We start from the raw sequence: 21253 nt of genomic DNA on the forward strand, positions 1-21253 counted from the left end.
ACATTCAGTGAGGCAGACAGGCCAGAACTTTCCCCAGGGTTACGTGGGAGGAAGAGGCCAACGGGAGTGACTTGCCACGTGTGACCTGCACGCCTTTGAGAAATACACTGGTGGGGCAGCAGCCTGGTCCCTGCGCGGCTACCCTCTGGGTGCTGACGGGGGGGGGGGTGGTATTCCACTGGGGTGGGCTCCTGATCTCAGGGGGAGGGTGGAACCCCGAATGGCAGACCCTGAGCGGAAACTCTTAAGCGTTAGAGACCAGGTGGGCGAATGACACAGAGATGGAGCTATTCCCATGGAGTTTGGATCTGCAGGAGTTTCTGATGGAGCTAACTGATCATGGTGTTCTTAGGAATGAAGTAGCGGGGCTCCATTACGGCGCTGCATGGCCGATGTCATAGGAACACGCGAAGTCTGGTGGACAGAAACCCCACCGGAGGCCCCACAGTCTAGAGTTTCTAGATTTGAGATATGTTATTTAATGCATGAATAAAGAAATGGATATATTGGTGACAGGGCCACACGTTTGTACTTTCAACTTGCTGACAGCTGCAATCACAAAGTTTCCTTTGTAATTCTATGCATTTTATTGTACGAATCTAAAAGCATCATTCCGGGGGCGCCTGGGGGGCACAGTCGGTTAAGCATCTGACTCTTGGGTTTTGTTTTGTTTTGTTAAAGATTTTATTTGACAGAGAAGAGAGACAGTGAGAGAGGGAACACAAGCAGGGGGAGTGAGAGAGGGAGAAGCAGGCTTCCCCCTGAGCAAGGAGCCCGATGCGATGCGGGCTCCACCCCAGGACCCTGGGATCGGGACCTGAGCCCAAGGCAGATGCTTAATGACTGAGCCACCCAGGCGCCCCTGACTCTTGGTTTTGGCTCAGGTCCTGATCTCAGGGTCCTGAGATCCAGCCCAGAGTCGAGTCAGGCTCCGTGCTTGCTGGGGAATCTGCTTGAGACTCTCGCTCCCTCTGCCTCTCCCACTGTGCTCTCACTCTCTCTAAAATAAATAAATAAATCATTAAAAAAAAAGTGCCTCATTCTGACCAAGTGTCTGTCTATGATGAATGGATGAACAACAGGTACACGCAACGAGATAGAATTCCACTTTTAAAGGGAAGGGGATTGTGACACGTGCTAGGACACGGATGGACCTTGAGGACATGGTGATGAGTGAATAAGCCAGCTGCAAAAGGACAAATACCATATGACTGCGCTTGCACGGCATACCTAAAGTCAAACTGGGAAACAAAAAGTACAAGGGTGATTACCAGGGGGTTTAGGGGAAAGGAGAATTTAAAGGGTATAGAGTTTCAGATTTGCAAAGAGAGAAAGTTCTGGAGTGCTGTTTCACAACAGAGTGGATACTTATGACTCAACTCCACAGTTGAAATTGTTTAAGATGGGAAATGTTATGTTATGCTATTTTACCACAATTTTAAAAAGGCAGGATACAATAAAAACACAACTTAAAGGCTTCAACTTTTTTTTTAAAAGCACGATTCTGAGAAAGGCTCCCTATGTCACCCTCAGATGCTAAAGGCGACTGCAAAGTCCCCAGCATCCGAAAGGTTAAGAGTCCCGGCGGCTCCTATTGGCCGAACCCAGCAGGAATTCCGGGGGCGACCAGGGATTCTGGGAATCGTAGTTTGCAGCCCCCAGCAGGAGCCTCGCTCTGAAAGGTGGGCTTGGAGCTGGGACACAATGGCTGCAAGACCGGCATCCGGGCTGGCGGGGAATTCACGGGAAGAAAGCTCAGCGCGCCGGTGCCTACGCTTCGCACGGGCAGCCTTGCACAGTCACACGGTCACGCACACCGGGCGCACACACCTGTCCACTTGCACCATACGGCATGTGGCGCTCCCAGTTAGTAGTTTGCATCTTTTCCAATCTAACTGCCCAAACGAGCATCTGCGGGTCAGGCTGGCAGCTCCCACCTTGCTCTTCTCTGACACATCCCCGCTGGAGCAGATGCCTTGGCAGTGACGGTGGGAAGGATGTGCAGGCTACAGGTGCCCAGGGAGAAGCGTGCCAGTCGGAGGGCACAAGCTAGTGCAAAGGCCCTGAGGCAGGAGCCTGCGTGGCCACTAGGATGGATGGGGGAGAGCGGCAGGGGACGAGGTGGGGTTGGCCTCGTTGGCCACGACGAGGCCTTTAGACAAGGGACGGGCCGGGTCTTCCAGGTGAACGCTGAACCACTGCCTCGGGAATCCAACGATCCTTATTGTTCCCTCTGGGTCTGCCGCTGAAGCCTCGGAAGTGACTCAGCGGAATTCCCGGGAGCTGGGGGCGGGTGAGAGGGATGCTCCAAAAGGGGCTGGGGAGGGGCGTTGCCCGCGTAGAGGCCCCACCCCCAAGCTCTCGCAGGCTGCGGAGCACACCCCTCCGGAGTTCTCCACCCACCGGCTCCAGGCTACCTCCGGCCCCATCCCGGGCGGGGTTGGTGGTGGGATGTAGCCTGAGGATTTAGGGAAGAAGCAGGGAGCTGAGAACCTGACGTGGGGAGGGGGTAGGGGGACGGGCGGTTCTCCCACCTTCCTGGCACCTTCACCCCTGAGCCTGGCCTTGGCTGTCTGTGGCGCCGACTGGAACTGGTGTGGGGTGGGGACTGACTGTTTCTAGTTCCGGGACCCAGGCCTTTGGAAAGGGGCTGGGTGGACAGACTTGGCCCTGTCTGAACTCCCTGCTGACTCAGCTGGGTCAGGCTCTCTCAGGGACTAACTCCCTTCCTCTAAATAAAGGGAATTGTTCAATAAACAGGCCTTCAAGGATGATCATAAATTCCCTGGTGGGACACTGGGCATATGTGTGTGTGTGTGCGCGCGTGCGCGCACACGTAACGCCCCCATACACACCCAGGCTGGAACAGGCTTGAGTGGACCAGGGCAGCGGCACCAATATTCTAAGAACCAAGCCTCAGTTTTCCAATGAATAAAATGGGTATAAGGACCCCAAGGATGAGGCTTGCTGGAGTTAGTGGCAAGCTACGCGCTGCCCACTTAATTCACCTAATTCACCGCAAGACCACACTCTGGCTCTTGCATCTGGGGCAGCTGGACTGAGAATGCGAATTAATAACTGTCTGCATGGCCCAGCCCCAACGTGCCTCCTTAGGGAAGCAGTCCACGACTACCAAGACAAAAGATACAGCCTGCTTCCTCCTGGGCGGGGGAGAGGAGGGGACCCCACCCAAGACTCCGCAGCCCTCAGGGACCCTACGCCACGTCTACCTCCAGATGGCGCTGCGGGGCTCCTGACGGCCACCAGGTGGCGTTGGAGACGCACCTGCTTCGCCAAGCTGGGTGGGGCCGGACCCGTCCTGGAATGGGGGTCCCTCCGGAAGCCTTTGCCTCAAACCTATTCAGAAGCCCTTTACACAAAAAAAGAAAAAAACAAAAAACACTGCGTTCAAAAAATGAATAATAAGAGTCAATACAGGTTTAATAACCGCCAGTCATTATATATTTATGTGGTCAAATTACAACTGAACTAGCCTTATTTGTCCTAGCCTGAGGCCCAGGGACCCCAGCATCCCTCCAAGTTGGGGGTCCAGAGCAGGGGCCTGAGGACCATGTCCTGGCTGAGTTAGAGGAGACAGAACTGGATGGGGTGCTTCTCAGGGCAGGGAAGGTGAAGCCAGGCTTTAAAAGTGGGTAGAGGGGCACCTCGGTGGTTCAGTTGGTTAAGCATCTGCCTTCCGCTGGGATTATTATCCTGGGTTCCTGAGATCCAGCCCCGCATGGGGCTTCCTGTTCCGTGGGAGTCTGCTTGTCCTTCTCCCTCTGCTCCTTACCCCTCGTGCTCTCTCTCTTGCTTGCTCTCACTCTGTCTCAAATAAATAAAAATCTTAAAAGAAAAAGTTTATATAGGCTGGGAGGTAGAACTGGAAGCAACAAGTGGAGTCGGTCACTCAGGTGGGTAAGAGGGGGGTGCCTGGCAAGTGTGTGGGGCTGTGACACCCTGGCATTGCCCAGCTTGGGACTGGCCATGCTTTGTCCCAGAGTTTCAGGGACCTGACCTCCATCAGGGTTTAAGGGACATTGGAAGAGGTGCTCCCTCAAGGGTGGTGTCCTGGCTCCATGGCCATCACACCCTGGACACCCTGGCACTGACAGATATGGGGGGCCACCATGAGCTGTGCTGGGCCCTGGAGATACAATGGACCTGCCTGTTTTCTCCCCACATAACACCATCCATAGCTCCCCCAGGATCCCTGAGATGAAATTGGGGGCCTCAGCGTGAACCTGCCTGCTAATGGCAGCTAGACATGCCCTGGCAGATGGGGGTCAGGCAGCTGTGTCTGTGGGGTACTGGAACGGGGGTGACCTCCAAGTTCCATGGGTCAGAGTGGCCTGGGCGGTGACTCTGACCCGGGAGCAGTGGTGGGGGAATGAATATCCAGGGAGACCCAGGTCTTGACCTCCTTCCAGCCCAGACCTGATCAAGGTGGGGGAGGATGGGCCCTGAGCTGGGAGATAGGTGTCAAAGTATGATTTCCAAAAACCTAAAGTCTGAACCTGGCTGGTTCAGTTGGTAGAGCATGGAACCCTTGATCTTGGGGTTGTGAGTTTGAGCTCCATGTCGGTGGTGGAGATTACATTAAAAAAATAAAATCCTAAAAAAAAAATCTAAAATCATAACTCTCATACAGTTAGAAAGGAAGCATTTGTCAAAGATGTAATTCAGGGGCACCTGGGTGGCTCAGATGGTTAAGCGTCTGCCTTCAGCTCGGGTCATGATCCCGGGGTCCTAGGATCGAGCCCCATGTTGGGCTTCCAGCTCAGCAGGGAGACTGCTTTTCCCCCCTCCCTCTGCCTCTCCCCCTGGTTGTGCTCTCTTGCTCTCTCTCTCAAATGAATAAATAAAATCTTGAAAAAAAAAAAGATGTAATTCAACTCATTAATTAATGAGGGAGCACCAAGATGGTAACTTGATGCAAAGAGCATTTGAGAAACTGTATTTTTCCCTCTCTCCCACCCTCCTGAGAAACTGGCATTTATACAATTCATTTAAAAATGCTGGGATAAGGGGCGCCTGGGTGGCTCAGTCGGTTAAGCATCTGCCTTCAGCTCAGGTCATGATCCCAGGATCCTGGAATCGAGCCCACGTTGGGCTCCCTGCTCAGCGGGGAGTCTGCTTCTCCCTCTCCCTCTGCCCCTCCCCCTGCTCACTCTCTCCCTCAAACGAATAAATAAAAATTTTATTCAAAAAAAAATGCTGGGATAAGATTCTTAAATTCAATAAAAAACAAAACCTGACTAATGTCCTTTGGGGCAATCAAGAGTAACCTTTGAACGACAAATAGCATATAATTTCACTTACATGTGGAATTTAGAAAACAAACACGGGAACAAACAAGAAAACAAATGGAGTCTTAACTACAGAGAACAAGGTGGTGATTACCAGAGGGGAGGTGGGGGGATGGGTGAAATAGGTGAAGGGGATTAAGAGATATAAACTTTCAGTTATAAAATAAATAAGTCACAGAGATGCAAAGTACAGCATAGGAGGGGCGCCTGGGTGGCTCAGGTCATGGTCTCAGGGTCCTGGAATCGAGCCCCACATCGGGCTCCCCGCTCAGCAGGGAGTCTGCTTCTCCCTCTTCCTCAACCCCAGGCTTGTGCTCTCGCTCTCAAATAAATAAAACAGAACAAAACAAAACAAAACAAAAAACCCCCCAAAAAACCCAATATCAACTTTTGGTGTTATCTTTTCTATCAGACACAAATCCACAGGTAAACCTGTAACTTCATCGAGTCTGAGCCCTTAAAAGAAAGTAAATCACAAGGCAAACAGAAGTTTCCTGGAGTTAAATCATCTGGAGGTGCACTGGTTACACAAGGCAGTCCTGCTGTGGGCCTTATTTCCAGGTTTTGGATGACTTTTCCTGACACAGGAGATGTGAGTGCTCCGCCAGGCTGTGACACATGGCAAAGGGGGAATACTTCTCACCCTTTCTGGCCTCAGCCTCCTTAGCCAAGGGGCTTGGACCACATCTTCAGCTCTGACAGCCTCCACGCTCCAAGACTGATTTTACCTCCAAGATGGACCCAAGATCCCCACTTCATTTCATCTCCACCCCTACTGTTGCCCTGTTCTGGTCCAACTGTCTTAGGGACCTCAGGAAGGGAGGAATGAACACTGGGTTCGGAAGGACTTGGAACAGCCACAGTCCCCAGCTTTGCCCTCAGGTACCATGTGATTCCAGGAGAACCCAGTCCCTCTCAGGGCTGCTATGTTTCCAGTTGGGCAAAGAGCAAGGCTTGGGGGGTGGGGGTGGGGACCATGGCTCATCGCCTGCTGTTCTGCTGTTTGGCAGAGGCTCCCAGATTTGAGAATTTGGGAATTCTCTTTGCCCTTGATTCCACTGAATGCCATTCAATTCAAAAGGACTGAGCCAGTGAGGGAGATCTGATAAGCTCCTGCTGGTCAGGAGCTGGGAAACAAGGTCTGGTCTCTTAAGATAATGGGAGAGTCAGGCGCCTGGGTGGCTTAGCTGGTTGAGCTTCTCTGCCTTCTGCTTTCTCCTCCTCCTTCTGCAGCCCCCCTTGCTGTGTCTTTCTCTCTGTCAAATAAATAAATAAAATCTTTAAAAAAAAAAAAGATAATGGGCAAGTCGGAGACTTTTTGTGGATTCAGCAGGAAATAGTTTGGCAATTGATTGGTAATGCCTGTCATGAGTGCGGAAAAGTGAAAACAGACNTGGTAATGCCTGTCATGAGTGCGGAAAGTGAAAACAGACTGTGTGTTGTGTGTTAAACCACCCTAGTCTAGCCAATACAGCATCTGATAGCCAGGATTCTGGTCCCAATTTTTTCACTGCCTTGCTGAGTAAACTGAGGAAACTAGCTCCTCTGAGCTTCAGTTTCCCTAGCTATATAATAAGAGTTCGTACCTTCCCAGGATTGATGTGAGGATGGAATAAACATCGTCAGTGAATATCTTCACATTGCAAGAAATGGAAAACACCACTGACTCTTCTCTAGAACAATGCATTTTGGCTTCTGTAACCGTCTAGAGATGAGACTTCAGGTATGGTATGATCAGGGTTCTGGCTCAATTTCTCCGTGACTCTCTTAGCACTGTCTTTTGCACAGCCAGCTCTGTCTACCAGGTGGACAAATGCCTGCTACAGGGCCAGGTGGCACATCCACAGGCCACACGGACCTGGGGGAGACAGCGGTGTTCTGAGCCCGCAGGCTTAGCAACAGCCCTGAGGTTGTTCCCGATTGGGCAATTTCGGTCACATGCCCATCCCTGGAGCACTGATTGTTATCTGGCTGGAGGGGTGGGGTGGGGGAGCAGCGAGGAGGAACAGGGCTGGCCCCCAGCTCAGGAGTTGAGGGGAAGAGTGAAACGTGGAAAGAAAACCAGTCAAAAGGAGGCAAGGGCTGGATGCTGGGCAGGAGCCCCCCGGAGAGGAGAGCACGGTGGATGGGGAAAGGACTACCTGACAAGAAACTCCTCCAGGCAGTCTGACGACGTAGCCGTGGGGCCGGCCGGCCCGGGAGGCGGGGAAGAAGCGCCGCGGCGGAGGTGTGGAGGGTGGAAGGGGCGACTTTGGGGAAGGTGCCTCCGCACGGAGGTTTCAGAAACCACGCCCTGCAGGAAGCCAGTCAGGCTGCCAGCCCCGAGCCTCCACGTCCCCCAGCCTCCGGCGGCGCGCTCGGCGCTCTCAGCCAGCAGGAAGCAGGGGCGGGGNCCCCCCCACAAGCCCCCCCCCGGATTCCAGGCCCGCAGGCACCCTGCGCGGCGCCCGCACCCTCTCCCCGCCCACAACCCCGCCATTGGCTTCCCAGAGATGGGGCCTCTCCGGATTGGTCCATCTCCGCGAGGCCACGCCCCATCAGCGGCACAAAGCAGAGGCCCACCCCTCCTCCTTGAGCTCAGACCCGCGAAAGCTGGGGGCCGACTTCCTAGCTGCCGGCCCCCGCCCACGACGTGGGGGTTGTGAGCTCCAAATGCACGGACTTAGACCTTGGGGTCCCCGTCAGTGTCTCCCTACCTAGACCCCGCTCCCGGGGCTCTATTAACTCCCTGGGAGCGACTCCCAGGTCCCCTCCCAACTCTTCCATTTCCCCTTCCTGCCTGTAGTGTTGGGGGTGGAAGGTGGGCGGACTCATTTGATTATTAGTGACTTGGTTATGAAGCTCTTACAGATGAGCAAACTGAGGCTCAGAGAGGGTAATCTGCCCCAAGTCACACAGCTGTCAAGGGTAGCCCATTACTAATCCTGAGGAGTGGGTAAAAAGAGGAGAAACCTGTGGGCGAGGTAATCATCCGGGCCCCACCCTCGGGAGGGGTCGTCAGGCTGAAAAGGATGTCCCCCAGGCAAGCACCCAGTCCGTGGGGTGGGGGAGGGAACGTCAATAAGAAAATTTGGCTGTGGTATTTAGAGAGCCTGGACAGACTTTGTTCCCACCTCCCCCTCCCAGGCAAGTTTGGCAAAAAAAAAAAAAAAAAAAAAAAAAAAAAAAAAAAATCCAAGACATGTATTGCTTTTAGCTCTGGGTCTCTAGTTGGCTCGCGTCTGCTGGACCTTATTTATTTGTTTGTTTGACAGAGAACAAGCGGGGGGGGGGGGAGCTGCAGTCAGAGGGAGAAGCAGGCTCCCCACTGAGCAGAGGGCACGACTTGGGACATGATCCCAGGACCCTGGGATCAAAACCTGAGCCAAAGACAGACGCTTAACTGACTGAGCCATCCAGGGGACCCTGGATCCCTTCTTCAACCCATCCTTTCCTTTCATGACCTTGACATTTAATTTAAAAGGTTACAGAGCAGTTCTAGGCCCGGAGTGGTTTGGGTTTATCTGACTTCATGTTTTCTTTCTGATTTTGCCTCTTTGGCAGGAATATCACAGAGGTGAAGCTGCATTCTGAGTTTGCCCCTTCCTGATACTGCTCGCTCTGATGATTCGATTAAAGGAGTTTCTGCCAGGATTTCTCCATGGAAGCTTCTCTTTTTTCCTTGGTGAATAATCAGTCTTTTGGGGATGTGAAATTTTATAAGATACTACATTCCTTCTCAAACTTTCAATTTATTCGTGTATTTATATCTCTATAGAATCTCTGTCGTCGTTCCCCGCTCCCCACTCACCCTCTGTCCCTGGAAACCATCCACCAGGTTTCTGTCTCTGTGGATTTACTTATTCCGGAGATGTCGTTCAAGTGGAACCCTACAATATGTGGCCTTCAGTGCATGACTTCTCTCACCAAGCATCCTGTTCCCAAGGTCCATCCACACCGGAACTCGGATCAGCTCTTCATTTCATCCCTCTTTACAGCTGAATACTATTCCAGCCTGTGCATACACCCTGTTTTGTTTGTCCTTTTCCCCTGTGATCCACCCTTGGATTGTTTCCACTTCTTGGCTGCGGTGAATATGAGTGCTGCTATGACCATCTGTGTACGAGTTTTTGTTTGAACACCTGTTCTCAGTGCCTCCAGGCATACACCTAGGAGTGACATTGCTGGGTCACATGGTCATTCCACCGCCAGGCTGGTCTGCCATGTCTGCGCCATTTTACCTCCCCTCCCAGCAGCTAGGAGGGCTGCAATTTCCCCCACGTCCTTGGCAACAGTATTTCCCTTCTTATTTTGTTATTAGGGTCACTCTAGTGGGTGTGACGTGGTGTCTCACTGTGGTTTTGATTTGCATTTCCGGATGGCTGATGAGAGGGAGAATCTTTCCGTGTGCCTGCTGACCCCTTATACATCTTTGGGGAATCCCGTATCCCTCTGACAGGTCCTCATTGGTTTGCACACAAGATGTCCCAGCAGAGATCAGTTATTTCTCCCAGGGGCTCCGGTCCCTTTTGTGGAGAAGAGGGACGTAGGCACGAGGTGTGGGTGCTTCCAGGCCCTGGGGGACGAGCTAGGAAATGTGAGCGTGTTCACACACACAGCACATTCACACACACATATTTACCAACTCCTGTGTGTACTGATCAATATCGAAGTTCCTGATGCGTCTTGGAGTTCACTGTGGTTTCCTCCCCTTCCGTATTGATAGCTCACCTTCTCTGCCAGCGAGAACCCTGCTGCCGTTATCCTAATATTCCTGTTTATTTTCTCAGCCCCCAGATGCACCCCGTCTTCCGTGGCCACTGCTGCCCTGACCACCTTGCAGAGGTCTCCCTCCCTTGCTCTGCCATCCCACCTGCACTGCCTCCTCACTCCATGTGGGCTTGGACACCCCTCACCTCCCCTGCCTGGAGATGCTCTCCTCCTCCACTGAGCCCCCACTCCTGCACACCCCCCATGGAAGCCCTCTCCACCTGCCTGGACCCCTGCTCAGAGCCACAGTGCCCCCGCCACATGGGGATGCCCGCCTTGCTCTGCCCCAGCTAATGGCCCCAGCAAACAGCCTTAGGACTCAGTTGTTCCAGAAGGGAAAGGAAAGGAGAGGGGGCAAAGAGAAGAGGAAGGGGTCCCCTCTGTTTCTTGCTTTATCTTGAGAACTCATGCAAAGTATGCAATTTATAATCAATGCAGTTCCTTTTGCTTTAACAAAATACCCTCTCCCTACCCCCCCCCAGAATACCTGCAGTAGAGTGGAGGGGGCGAGGTGCGGTTCCAGCATCAGGGCTTGGGCTGCCCCTGGGGAGGGCTGGAAGGGGCAGGGTGGGGAGGGGCGCCCTGGGGGAGGGCTGGGCTGGGCAGGCCAGGAGGCCTCCTATCCTCTTAGCTTCCTCCCCAGACAATGGGCTGCCTTCTGCCACGGGAGATAAGGGCCAAGTCAGCCGACAGACGGAATCCCGGCCTCCTGTCTGCTGCCAGGGGGAGGGGAGAGGGCTGCTTCCCTGGGGCTGCCCTCCTGTGCCCCCCAGCCTGCAGGGCTTCTGGTCTCCATCACCTTGGGCCTTTGAGAAAAGGAGGTGCTGAGGCCCTGCCTAGGCTCCAGGACTCAGCCACTCAAGGAGAATATTTTCTTTCAGTTTTAGTTAGTTGGTTTTTTTTTGGTGTTTTTTGTTTTTGTTTTTTGATTGAGGCTTCCAGTACCTGAAGTGCACAGACCTTCTTTACAACTCCGTGTGTGCTGAGACGTGTGTCGGGGCCAGGACTTTGGCCGGTGAAGCCCAGGACTTTGGCCCGTGAAGCCCAGGACGGCCCCTGTGGTGGGGAGCACTTGGGCTGAGGGGAGGTGGCGGAGGTGGGGGGGGAGCCAAAATGTCTCAATAATTTTTATATTGGTTATATGTTGAAATGAGCATATCTGAGGCACATTAATGGGTTAAATAACATATATTATTAAAAATTGATTTCACTTGTTTAATTTTTTTTTAATGTGGCTGCTTCAATTCAGGTTACATCTGTGGCTGGTATAGAAAGTTTCCAGCCCCCGAGGCCCCCTGGAGCCCCGCCCTGTCAGCACCTCCCCAGAGGTCACCTGCTGCTGTCACCCCAGACTAGCTTTGACTATTCTTGAACTGCAGGTAAATGGGGTCACAAGCAAGGGCTCTTTCCTGTCTGCAAGAGTCATCTGTGGCGTTCGTGTGATGGCATGCTCACTGGGAATTTACTAATCCAGACCCTGGATGGAACAAGGGGACCCGGTGGCCACCACAACACTGGGTCCCTGCCTTGGGGAGCTCACAAATGACAGAAAGGATGTCCGGGGTCCCAGGGGCTGCAGTGGGGAAGGAGGAACTGAGCCGGGCAAGGCCCCCATGCGGACTGTATGGGGTTGAACTGTGGCTGCCCCCCCCCAATTTGTATCCACCTGGAACCTCAGAATGTGACCTCACTTGGAGATAAGGTCTTCGCAGCTGTCACTAGTTAGGGATCTCGGGTGAGGTCCTGGATTGCGGGCAGCCCTAAATTCCGTGGATGGTGGCATCTTTGTGAGGGAAAGAGGGGGGATTTGGGCAGAGCAGGACATGAGGATCGCGGCCACGTGGGGACAGGGGAGAGACGGAGCCACGCGGCCACCAGCCCAGGCTGGCCGGTGGCCACCAGAGGCTGGAAGCGGCAGGAAGGGCCCTCCTCTAGAGCCTCCGGAGGGAGTGCAGCCCGATTTCCGGCTTCTGGCCTCCAGAACAGGAGGGAAAATTCCTGCTGTTTTAAGCCACGCGGCTTGTGGTACTTTTGTTTTGGCAGCGCCGGGAAACTCATACATGGAGCAGGAGGGGAGCCCCTGCAGCCTCACCCACCCGGCAACAGAGGGGAAACCAAAGCACTGGGAGCAAGAGAGCGAGAGGTCCTCACAGAGCCCAGGTTTGGGGCTCAGCTCTGACTATCTGGGCCTCCCCAGGGAGGTCAGCGCAGCTCTCCGAACACCACTGTCTGTGAAGAGCAGGGCTCCTGGGTGGTGTAGACGAGGTAAGAGTCTCCCCACCATCCCCAAAACTGCTGTGAAGTCAGAGCCTGCAGCGCCCCGGGGCAGTGGCCTCTAAGACACTCTGTCGGATTTGGCCTTGTGTCGCTTTTACCAACAAGCCCCGCGACTAGAGCAGAGACTGGGCCAGGGAAGCCGCTGCCCTCTGTCCCCCATGAGCCCCCCCCACCGCCAGGATGGGGGAAGCTAAGGGGAGGGAAGGCGACTCTGCGGGCACTTCCCAGCCTCTGCACCCCCATCTTCCTGTCAGCTGTCTTCCTCTTCCATCAGGGCCTGGGGGGCAGGGGTGAGAGAGAGCTGGGAGGCCCTGGACAGCAGAGGGAGAGGAAGGGACAGAGGGGTCCCGCTCTGTTCGCTGTGTTCGGAGGCTGGGTCTGCAGGAGAGAAGCTGTTCAAGGTAACCACTCGCTGTGACCTGAGCAGGCTTGAGGCCCCCGGGGGGCCTATGTGGCCCTGCTCATGCTTCCTACTAACAGCCCTTCTCATGGTGTCCGTTCTGTCCCCAAAACAGAAACTGCTTTCCAGGCACATCCTCTGGGTTTGGCTTGTCTGGCCCTTGAGGCCCTCAAAATCGGGCCTCCAGCCCTGTTGTGGAGAGTCCCCTCCTGCAGGCTGCGTTTCCTTCCCCACCCTCAGCCCTGGGGCTGGCTCCTCCCAACCATCTTCCTGCAGGTGACAATGGAAGGAGGGCACACTCCCCCTCAAGCCTCCCATGGCTCCCCAGTGCTCTCAGGATAAACCCCTGAACACAGGCCTGCAGGTCTGGCCCCTACAACCCTGTCTCCCCTCCTCTGCACCCCAGATCTAACTCCAGCTGCCTCTCAACTCCTCCTGCTTCCCTGCTGTCTCCAGTGGGTGCATCCCCTTTTCTGGAACATTCCCCTACCACACTGTGGGGGACTCAGCGCTGCCCCCTTTTCACGAACCACGGTCCCACTCGGAGGCTGTCTGTGCACTGACTTCTATGGTTTTGACTCGCAATTCTGCTCCAGGGGTCTGTGTTTCTGTCTTCTCCGAGGACGAGGACGGCGCTGTCTTATTTCCTGGGCGCCAGGGTAAGTCACGAAGTCAGGCGCAGCCACAATTCAACTTCCAGCCCTAGGGACTTGACTCCTCCGGGGACCTCATTCCTGTTCCGTATTTGTCCTTCATCGTCTGGCCTACTTCGCACAGTGTCCTCAAGGCTCGTCCACGTTGCATTCCTTCCTTTCGAAGGCTGAATAATATTCTCTTTATGGATGGACCACATTCCGTTTGTCCATCATCCATCACCGGACATTTGGGTTGCTCCCACCTTTTGGCTAGTGTGAGTCACGTGGCTGTGACCATGGCCACACAAATACTAAGGCCCTGCTTTCAACTCATTGGGTATAGACCCAGGGAGAAATTGCTGGGTCATAAGGTCATTCTATGGGGCATGGTGGTTTCAGAGAGGGGCATGTTTTGCAACTTGGCTGAGAGAAGTCAGGGAAGATATGCTGGAGGGGTTGGGAAAGTGTTTCTTGCTCTCTCTTTTTTTTAAAGTAGGCTCCACGTGCAACCTGGGGCTTGAACTCACGACCCTGAGATTGAGAGTCACTTGCTCTACCAACCCAACCAGCCAGGCGCCCCAGTGTGTCTTCGATGTATGAAAACAGCCCTCCACAAAAAGCTGCTGGAATCAGGGAGTCCGGAGTCTGTGAACGTGGGTGGGAAATCATCACGTGCTGAGTTTAGCACTTCCCTCCTTTATGTAAGTGAGCAAGGACCCCACCCAGGGCCTAGGCCTTGGTCACCAACAGTGTCACTGATGGGTTCAGCCCATGTTACATTTATTGTGGAAATTTCAGAATATCATTTAGACTCAAGTCATGGTAGTTCTTAAATCCACCACTAGATGTTATGTAGTGTATCATTAAGAAGCACATATATTAGCATATCACATTTAAACAATATGTTGAAAACTTTAATGTAATTGATTTCCTTTGTAATCTTATGTATTTTGCCTTAACTGTTTAAAAACATGATACTGAGGAGGGGTTCATCAGTTGTCAAAAGCCTGGTTTAGCTAATGTTAGGAAGATGATGTGATGTCTGGAGCCCTGGCAGCCTTCTTTTGACTCTGAGGGGCTTAGCCTGCAGGCGAAGCTGACTCACTAAGAATGGCAGAGTAAGGAGTGGGGGAAGTTTCAGGGTCCTTTCCCAGCTGTTACCAGAATTAACCAACCCTGGAAACTCCCCTCTTTGGGGCTTCTTATTTCTTCCCATTAACTAATAGCTTCCTTGTTTGGCCAGCTGAGTCAGGATTTTCTTTCTTATGCATTGATGGTACCGTGACTGAAAGAGGGTGTTTCCAAAGGGGTCCAGGAATGGCCTAGGGAAAGATGGGTGAGGACAGAATCTTTCAGAGCCTTTGCATGAATTAGAAAAATGTGCTCCTCTGGGTGCATGAAAAGTGCCCTAGCTGGGGGCTGTGACTTTGGGCCAAAATAAAAGCCCTTTTTCTTCCAGGCTGACACAGCCCCCAGGTGAGGGTGCAGGGCTTGTGGAGGGGGGCTTGAGCTGGCTCTCACCCCCATGCAGCTCTTGTATAGGGTACAGACTGTGCAACTGTACATGGAAGTCCTAGAAGAAGACCCCCAGGCTGAGGAGGGCAGGTGGGCTTTCTGAAGGGGTATGTGGCCATGTGTCAAAGGCGGGGCCTGCAGAAGTCTGTTCTCATACACAGGCACTTGGGTTGCCCTTGAGGGAGACCCACAAATGGCCTGCATCCACAGTCTGCAACTCCTGTTCCCAGCCCGTGAGGACCTCGCCCTGCCGGGGACCACCCTGCAGACGTGCCTCTCTTTCATGCCCCGAAGCTGCCCTCGGCCCCATCTGCACCTGAGCACCCGCATCGATGCCTGGACCCTTGTCCAGTGTCCTGGACATGCCCTGGGGGGACGTGAAGGACTGACTGTGCCAGCTCAGGAGCCCTGAGCCAAGCAGGTCTTGAAAGATTGCCCCTCCCCCATATGAGCGTTTCAAACATCTGGGGCTGTTGTGGCCAGGACCCTGCCCGCAGGCTCTCTCTGGAAAGCAGTCAGAGTGCCGGTCTGGGGGGTCACATGCCCACTGATGGAAGCATTGGGGTCTGCATTCTGGAGTCTGGAAGTTCTGCAGGCCAGGGAGGACTGAGTCAAGAAAGGCCTGGGGAGCAGGGAAGGCGAGGGAGGGTCTGGCCTCCTGGCCTGGCCTCCCTTTCTGCCCCTCCCTTTTGTTGTCTGTCTCTTCTGGGGCTGCCCGGCTTGAGGGGGGAGCTCACGATGCACTGGCGGGGCTTTGTGCAGCCCTGCTCTCCACGAGGCTGATGGGGGCACCACAGTGGCGGCAGGGGACACGGACGCAGCTGTGACCAGTGGTGCGCCAGGAGGGCAGAAGTCACCAACAGTTTCCGGGGGTCCCAACACCTGCTGGCACATCTGTCGACTCACAGGTTGTCCCTCCAGTCTCCAGATTCTGCTCCAGCCTCCTGGGGGCTGCCCAGACCTGCACTGACTGACACAGTAGGCACTGGTCACACGTGGTTTTTTTCACGTGTAAATTAATTTCAGTGATGTAAAATGAAAAGTTCAGTTCCTCAGTCCACATTTCAAAGGCTCAATAGCCACATGTGTGACTGGCGGCTCCCGTAGTGGACAGAGCAGATTCTAGAACATTCCATCATGGCAGAAAGTTCTATTGCTTGGCGCTGGGCCAGATGCCTGTCCTGACCCCTGGGACACCTAGGCCTGGGAGGGATATGACACAGCCTCCTCCAGGGCCGCTCAGGGAAGGAGCCAGGAGGTTCCCCAGAGGCTCCCCTGTGTCGGGCTCCCTGCTCAGTGGGGACCTGCTTCTCCCTCTCCCTCTGCCCCCTGCTTGTGCTCTCTTGCTCTCTTTCTCTCTCTCTCTGTCAAGTAAATAAATAAAGCATTTTTTAAAGATTTTATTTATTTGTTTGAGAGAGAGCAAGACAGTGCATGAGCAGGGGAGAGGGGTAGAGGGAGAAGCAGGCGTCCTGGTGAGCAGGGAGCCTGATGTGGGGCTCAATCCCGAGACCCCGGGATCACGACCTGAGCCGAAGGCAGATGCTTAACTGACTGAGCCACCCAGGTGCCCCTCTCTCTGTCAAATAAATAAATCTTTAAAAGAAATCACGAGGAAGAGAAAACACATTCAGTGAATCCACCCACACAGTTCAGGGCCCCTGCGCGGAGCAGGGCGAAGCTGGCGGTGCACACAGTGTGAACGCTGGCCCCAGGGCTGAGCCGCCGCAGCCCCGTGTGGAACAGGAGGCAGGACAGGTGGACCGAGGCCAGATCATCAGGGACCCTGACACTCTGGGCGCTGGGCACTGGGGAGCCACGGGAGACGTTTAAGCTGAAAGGGGCATAATCACACTTGCGTTTTTGGAAGCCACTCCGGCTGCCCCGGTGGAGGCCTTGCAGGCAGCTGTGCTAGGGAGACATGCTTGTTACCCGCCACCCCGGGCATCAGGAGTGGATAAGAACAGCGCTCAGACCTCGCGGAATGAGGGAAGAGCGGACGCCTTGTTCCTCACAGCTGCCCGAGATGAGCTCCGTGCGGGCTCCAGCAACAGCGGATGGCTGCTGAGGCCACAGACAGGCCTGTCTCGCTGAGGTTTTGCAGTACAGGTGGGGGGTGGGGGTGGGGGGAGTCCTGGAGGGCGCAGGCCCTTCGGAGCAGGAGTGGGGTGGTGGCCCGTGCGAGGAGGCGGAGGCTTGCCACCAGCCAGGGGCCTCTCCGTGGCCAAGGAATCCGGGCCCGCTCCTGGCACGGACGTCTTGGCAGGAGCGGGGCTCTGCCCGGGGTGCTAATGCCCTCTTAATTAGCCAGGCTCTTGCCAGGCACCTGCCGCCACAGCCTCACTTTGCAAAACACGCTTGGGCCTCGGGGCCGGACCCGCATCTGCCCTCCTGCCAGGTGCGGCATCCTAGGATGGCCTCTGAGCAGCCTGCTGAGGCCAATCCAGACTGCCTGTCAGGACATCAACATCCAGGAGGATGACAGGAATTAAAATGATTTCGAGGGACACGTTTCCAGGAGCAGAAACGGGACAGGCAAGCCTCCAGACTTGTGCTCCAGCCCTGCCTGCCTCTGTGCTCCTCAACTCCCCTCTTCAGAGTGGGCATCACCTCCTCCTGAAAGCCCTCCTGGATCTCAGGGTTAACTCTCGACTGCCCCCTGCCCAGGACAGTTCACCCTGGGCCCACGACCTAGGCACCCACGGATTTGGCTCTTGCCTTCCAGGAGCTATAGGTTAAGGCTGGGGGTCACAAATCTCTTGGCAAATCTGATGAGAGTCACAAGCCTGGGACCCTGAAAACGGCCCATCCCTCCTTAGAGCTGGACTAGAGCCTTTCTGTTCTGCCCAGGCCTCAGTCACCCTGTTTGTAACCAGAAGGCACGACAGACAGAGATTGGGGTGTTGAGGAGATGGGGTGAGGGGGCGATGGCCCCCATGCCCTCCTCCACTCTGTCCCGACGGTGCTAGGGAGCAGCCTGTAGCCTTGGATGGCACAGCTGTCCTGGAGTCCCACCCTGGAATTGCTCCCTCCCCCTTGCAGGGTGCCCTGGAGGGACGCAGGCTGTACCAGGCTGCCTTGAGGGGCCCCCAGCCACCACAGAACAACAGAAGCTATTCACAGGCTCTGGCCTCCAGGCAGGTCATTTATGGTGGGCTGAGCTGTGGACATCTGTGTGTCTGTGACGTGGACAGCCCTTCTGGCCCCTCATGCGTGCCTGGGCCACACTCCCCCCACCTTCTGAGGGACGGGAAGCCCAGTCCCCATCACCCAGCTCTGAGGGCTGCTGGCTCAGAGCTCCCAGGACAACCTCATGCCCCTGTCCTTTTGCAGACGAGGAACCAAAGCTTCAAGGAGGCTGTGAGGAGCCCAAGGCCACCGTGGGGGCCCCAAGCCCTGGTCTCTGGGCGATAGTCAAGAGAGGCTGGCAGAGGCCTGGGCAGGGTGGGGGTGAGGTCTCCAGCATCTCACTGGGTGAGGTGTGAGGCTGCCAAGCTGGGTGTGAAGGGGGAGCCCTGGGAGAGAGGTGTGAGGAGGCTGGGGAGGCAGTGACCCCTCCCCCCTCCAGAGAGGGGGAGTAGCCGCCCAGGAGGGAGTAGCCAGGACTAGCTGCGAGCTGCGAGCTGAGCTGTGTGCGAGCGTGCCTGGGTTGTGAGCTGGAAGTCAACAGTCTAGGGCTGGGGTTCGGGTCCTCATTCTATGACACGTAGCTGTGTGATTTAGCTGTGTTCTTTTTGTCCCCGTAAGAGTGATGGATTTTTTAAATTGAGGTAAAATTCGCGTAACATACAACTTACTCTTTTAAAGTATATACTTCCGTAGCCTTTACTACATTCGTCAGCAGCTGTCCCTACCTCCAGAGCATTTCTCTCACCCCAAAGGAACCCTGTACCCGCAAAGCAGTCCCTCCCCATCCCCCTGCAACTCCCAATCCGCCTTCTGTGGGGTGTGATCCTTCACCTCATCTGGGAAATGGGGAAGACACCCAGCTTGCTGGAAGGTTAAAGCAGAGAAAGCTCTCAGCCCAATGCCTGGAGCTCTTAGGAGAATGAATGCCAGCCTCCCCCACCAGACGCACTCTGTGCCCCGTGACGGCACAGTCCACAGAGGGTCCCCAGGGGCCGGTCAAGCTAGTGGGGCAAGATTCCTGCCAGGGGGACCCCTGGGGAGCTGGGGTGCAGGAGGCCCTGGATAGTGAGGCTCAGCTCGGGGAGCAGTGGAGGTGAGCCCGCAGCTGGTCCAGGCAGTCATTGCCCCGGACTGAGCTGCAAGCGTCAGCCCGTAGGAACGTCATGACTCCCTACATGCCCGGTGCAGGGAGGGGTGCAGGCAGCCCTGGTGATGGGTGGGGAGGCTCGCTGGGAAGAGCTGCCAAGGGACGGAAGCAAGATGCAGAGAAAGAAGCAATAGCCAAGCCAAATCTATAAACAAGACCCTCAGAAATAAAGCTATGCATTTCTGTATCTAAGTATCTTTCACTATCTCCTATCCAGCTATCCATCCGTCAACCTACTATCTATCTACCCATCCATCTATCCATCTATTATCTACCTATCCATCTATCATCCATCTTTCTATCTACCTATCATCTATCAATCTATCTATCCATCCACCATCCATCCATCAATCCATCCATCCACTATCAGTCATCTATCCATCCAACCATCTATCATCTATCAACCTATAATCTATCTATCCATCCACCATCCATCCATCCATCCATCCATACATCAACTTCATCTATCTATCTATCTATCTATCTATCTATCTATCTATCTATCATCTATCTATCTATTTATCTATCTATATCTATCATCTCTCCACCTCTATTAATATATTTCCAAATCATCACAGAGAGGTCGGTCTGGCGGGCAGAGGTCGGAACACCACGGGCAGGACTCTCACACAGAGCTACGGCACAGGCGAAAAGAGGGCTTTACAATGTCTGCCAGGTTTTATTATTGTTATGGAAAACTTCACACATGCGTAAAAAACATTGAAGTATAGTGCACCGCCTGTGCTGTCCCTGCACAGAAATCGCATTCCATTTACCCCCCCGGACCCCCCCCCACACCATGTTTTTGGAGCGGTGCTGGGTATTTTATTTTTTATTTTTATTCTTGGTAGGTTTTCCTAAAACCTTTTATTATGGAAATGTCCACAAACATTTATTAAGGTAGAGACGATCATGTAGGGAACTGCACATATCCACACATATCCCTGTCTGGACTATTTTTTTTTTTTTTTTTAAAGATTTTATTTATTTATTCGACAGAGATAGAGACAGCCAGCGAGAGAGGGAACACAAGCAGGGGGAGTGGGAGAGGAAGAAACAGGCTCATATCGGAGGAGCCTGACGTGGGGCTCGATCCCACAACGCCGGGATTACGCCCTGAGCCGAAGGCAGACGCTTAACCGCTGTGCCACCCAGGCGCCCCTGTCTGGACTATTTTAAGGCAAATCCCAGGCATTCCTGTCATTTCATGGCAGAGCTTCCGGGAGTGAAGGTGAAGATATTTTGTTGTCGTTCTTACAGAACGCTGTGCCAGGGTTGTATCTCCCTCTGCATTTCCTGAGATACTCTGCAAGTGCTACTACTCCCGTCTGACAGGCAAGGAAACCGACGCACCAGAGTGAAGTAATTCACTGAAGGTCCCATGGCAAGTATGTGTCTGAGCCAGGACCCCAGGGACTCCAGTGTTGCCTCCTTGACTTCTGTGCCGGGCGCACCTTGGGATTTCATCTCAGGAAGCCCCTGATCGTCAGAGGTGGGTGCAGGGATTCCCCCGAGGCTGCTAGGCTGGGGAGAAGGGGTCTGGGACTCCGTGGCTCAGCATGCTTACCTGGGGAACTGCACTTGGGGCCAGCTGAGCAGCCCTTCCCAGTGGCCTCATTTCCCTCCCCGGATCAGGCACACGCCACAAGGTGGCCAGCCCCGGAGCCGCTCAGGTCTGGTTCCCCTCATGCCCTCCTTCCAGGGCAGCTCAGGTGGCGCCTGGGCTCCCGTGGGGCCCGCGGACACAGCGACCGTGTTCCTGTCCTTCCCCAGAGGGACCCGAGGCAGGGTCTGCACACAGCACCGTGTGACCGTGCTGGACATAGAGGTGCCCAGTGTAACCGAGACGGAGGGGGGAAGGCCAGCAGAGGGCACATGGCATGGGTGCAGAGCAGCGGGTAACTTTTGAAAATGCTCTTTTGCTAAACTTGCCTGAGATTTTGTTCCTGTATTGGCTTTCCAACAATAATTAGTTATAATAATATATATCTCTTAAAACAAAGAGGCTTCCGGGGGGCCTAATGGCTCAGTCACAAAGGCATGTGACGCTTGATCTCAAGGTCGGGAGTTTGAGCCCCGCGGTGGGTGTAGA

The 21253-nt window shown here is 54.4% G+C and overlaps 2 long non-coding RNA genes across 10 annotated transcripts; one reads left to right on the forward strand and one right to left on the reverse strand.

Moving 5' to 3' along the window:
- Positions 1 to 1249: 1249 nt before the first annotated feature.
- LOC105236380 lies at positions 1250 to 7695 on the reverse strand. Its single transcript, XR_854826.3, has 3 exons — positions 7451 to 7695; positions 3231 to 3370; positions 1250 to 2283 (listed from the first exon to the last, which is right to left on the reverse strand). It is a non-coding gene; the product is annotated as an uncharacterized LOC105236380 (long non-coding RNA).
- Positions 7277 to 16237, forward strand: LOC117804116. Of its 9 annotated transcripts, none has more exons than XR_004628323.1 (8): positions 7399 to 7536; positions 8853 to 8973; positions 10993 to 11119; positions 11308 to 11437; positions 12102 to 12323; positions 13332 to 13394; positions 13864 to 14071; positions 15047 to 16237. It is a non-coding gene; the product is annotated as an uncharacterized LOC117804116 (long non-coding RNA). The 9 variants fall into 9 exon arrangements; XR_004628324.1 differs by having other exon boundaries at positions 13867 to 14071; XR_004628319.1 differs by having other exon boundaries at positions 12102 to 13394.
- The last annotated feature ends 5016 nt before the right edge of the window (positions 16238 to 21253 follow it).

Source organism: Ailuropoda melanoleuca, chromosome 10 (genome assembly GCF_002007445.2).
Source record: "Ailuropoda melanoleuca isolate Jingjing chromosome 10, ASM200744v2, whole genome shotgun sequence".
NCBI lineage: Eukaryota > Metazoa > Chordata > Mammalia > Carnivora > Ursidae > Ailuropoda > Ailuropoda melanoleuca.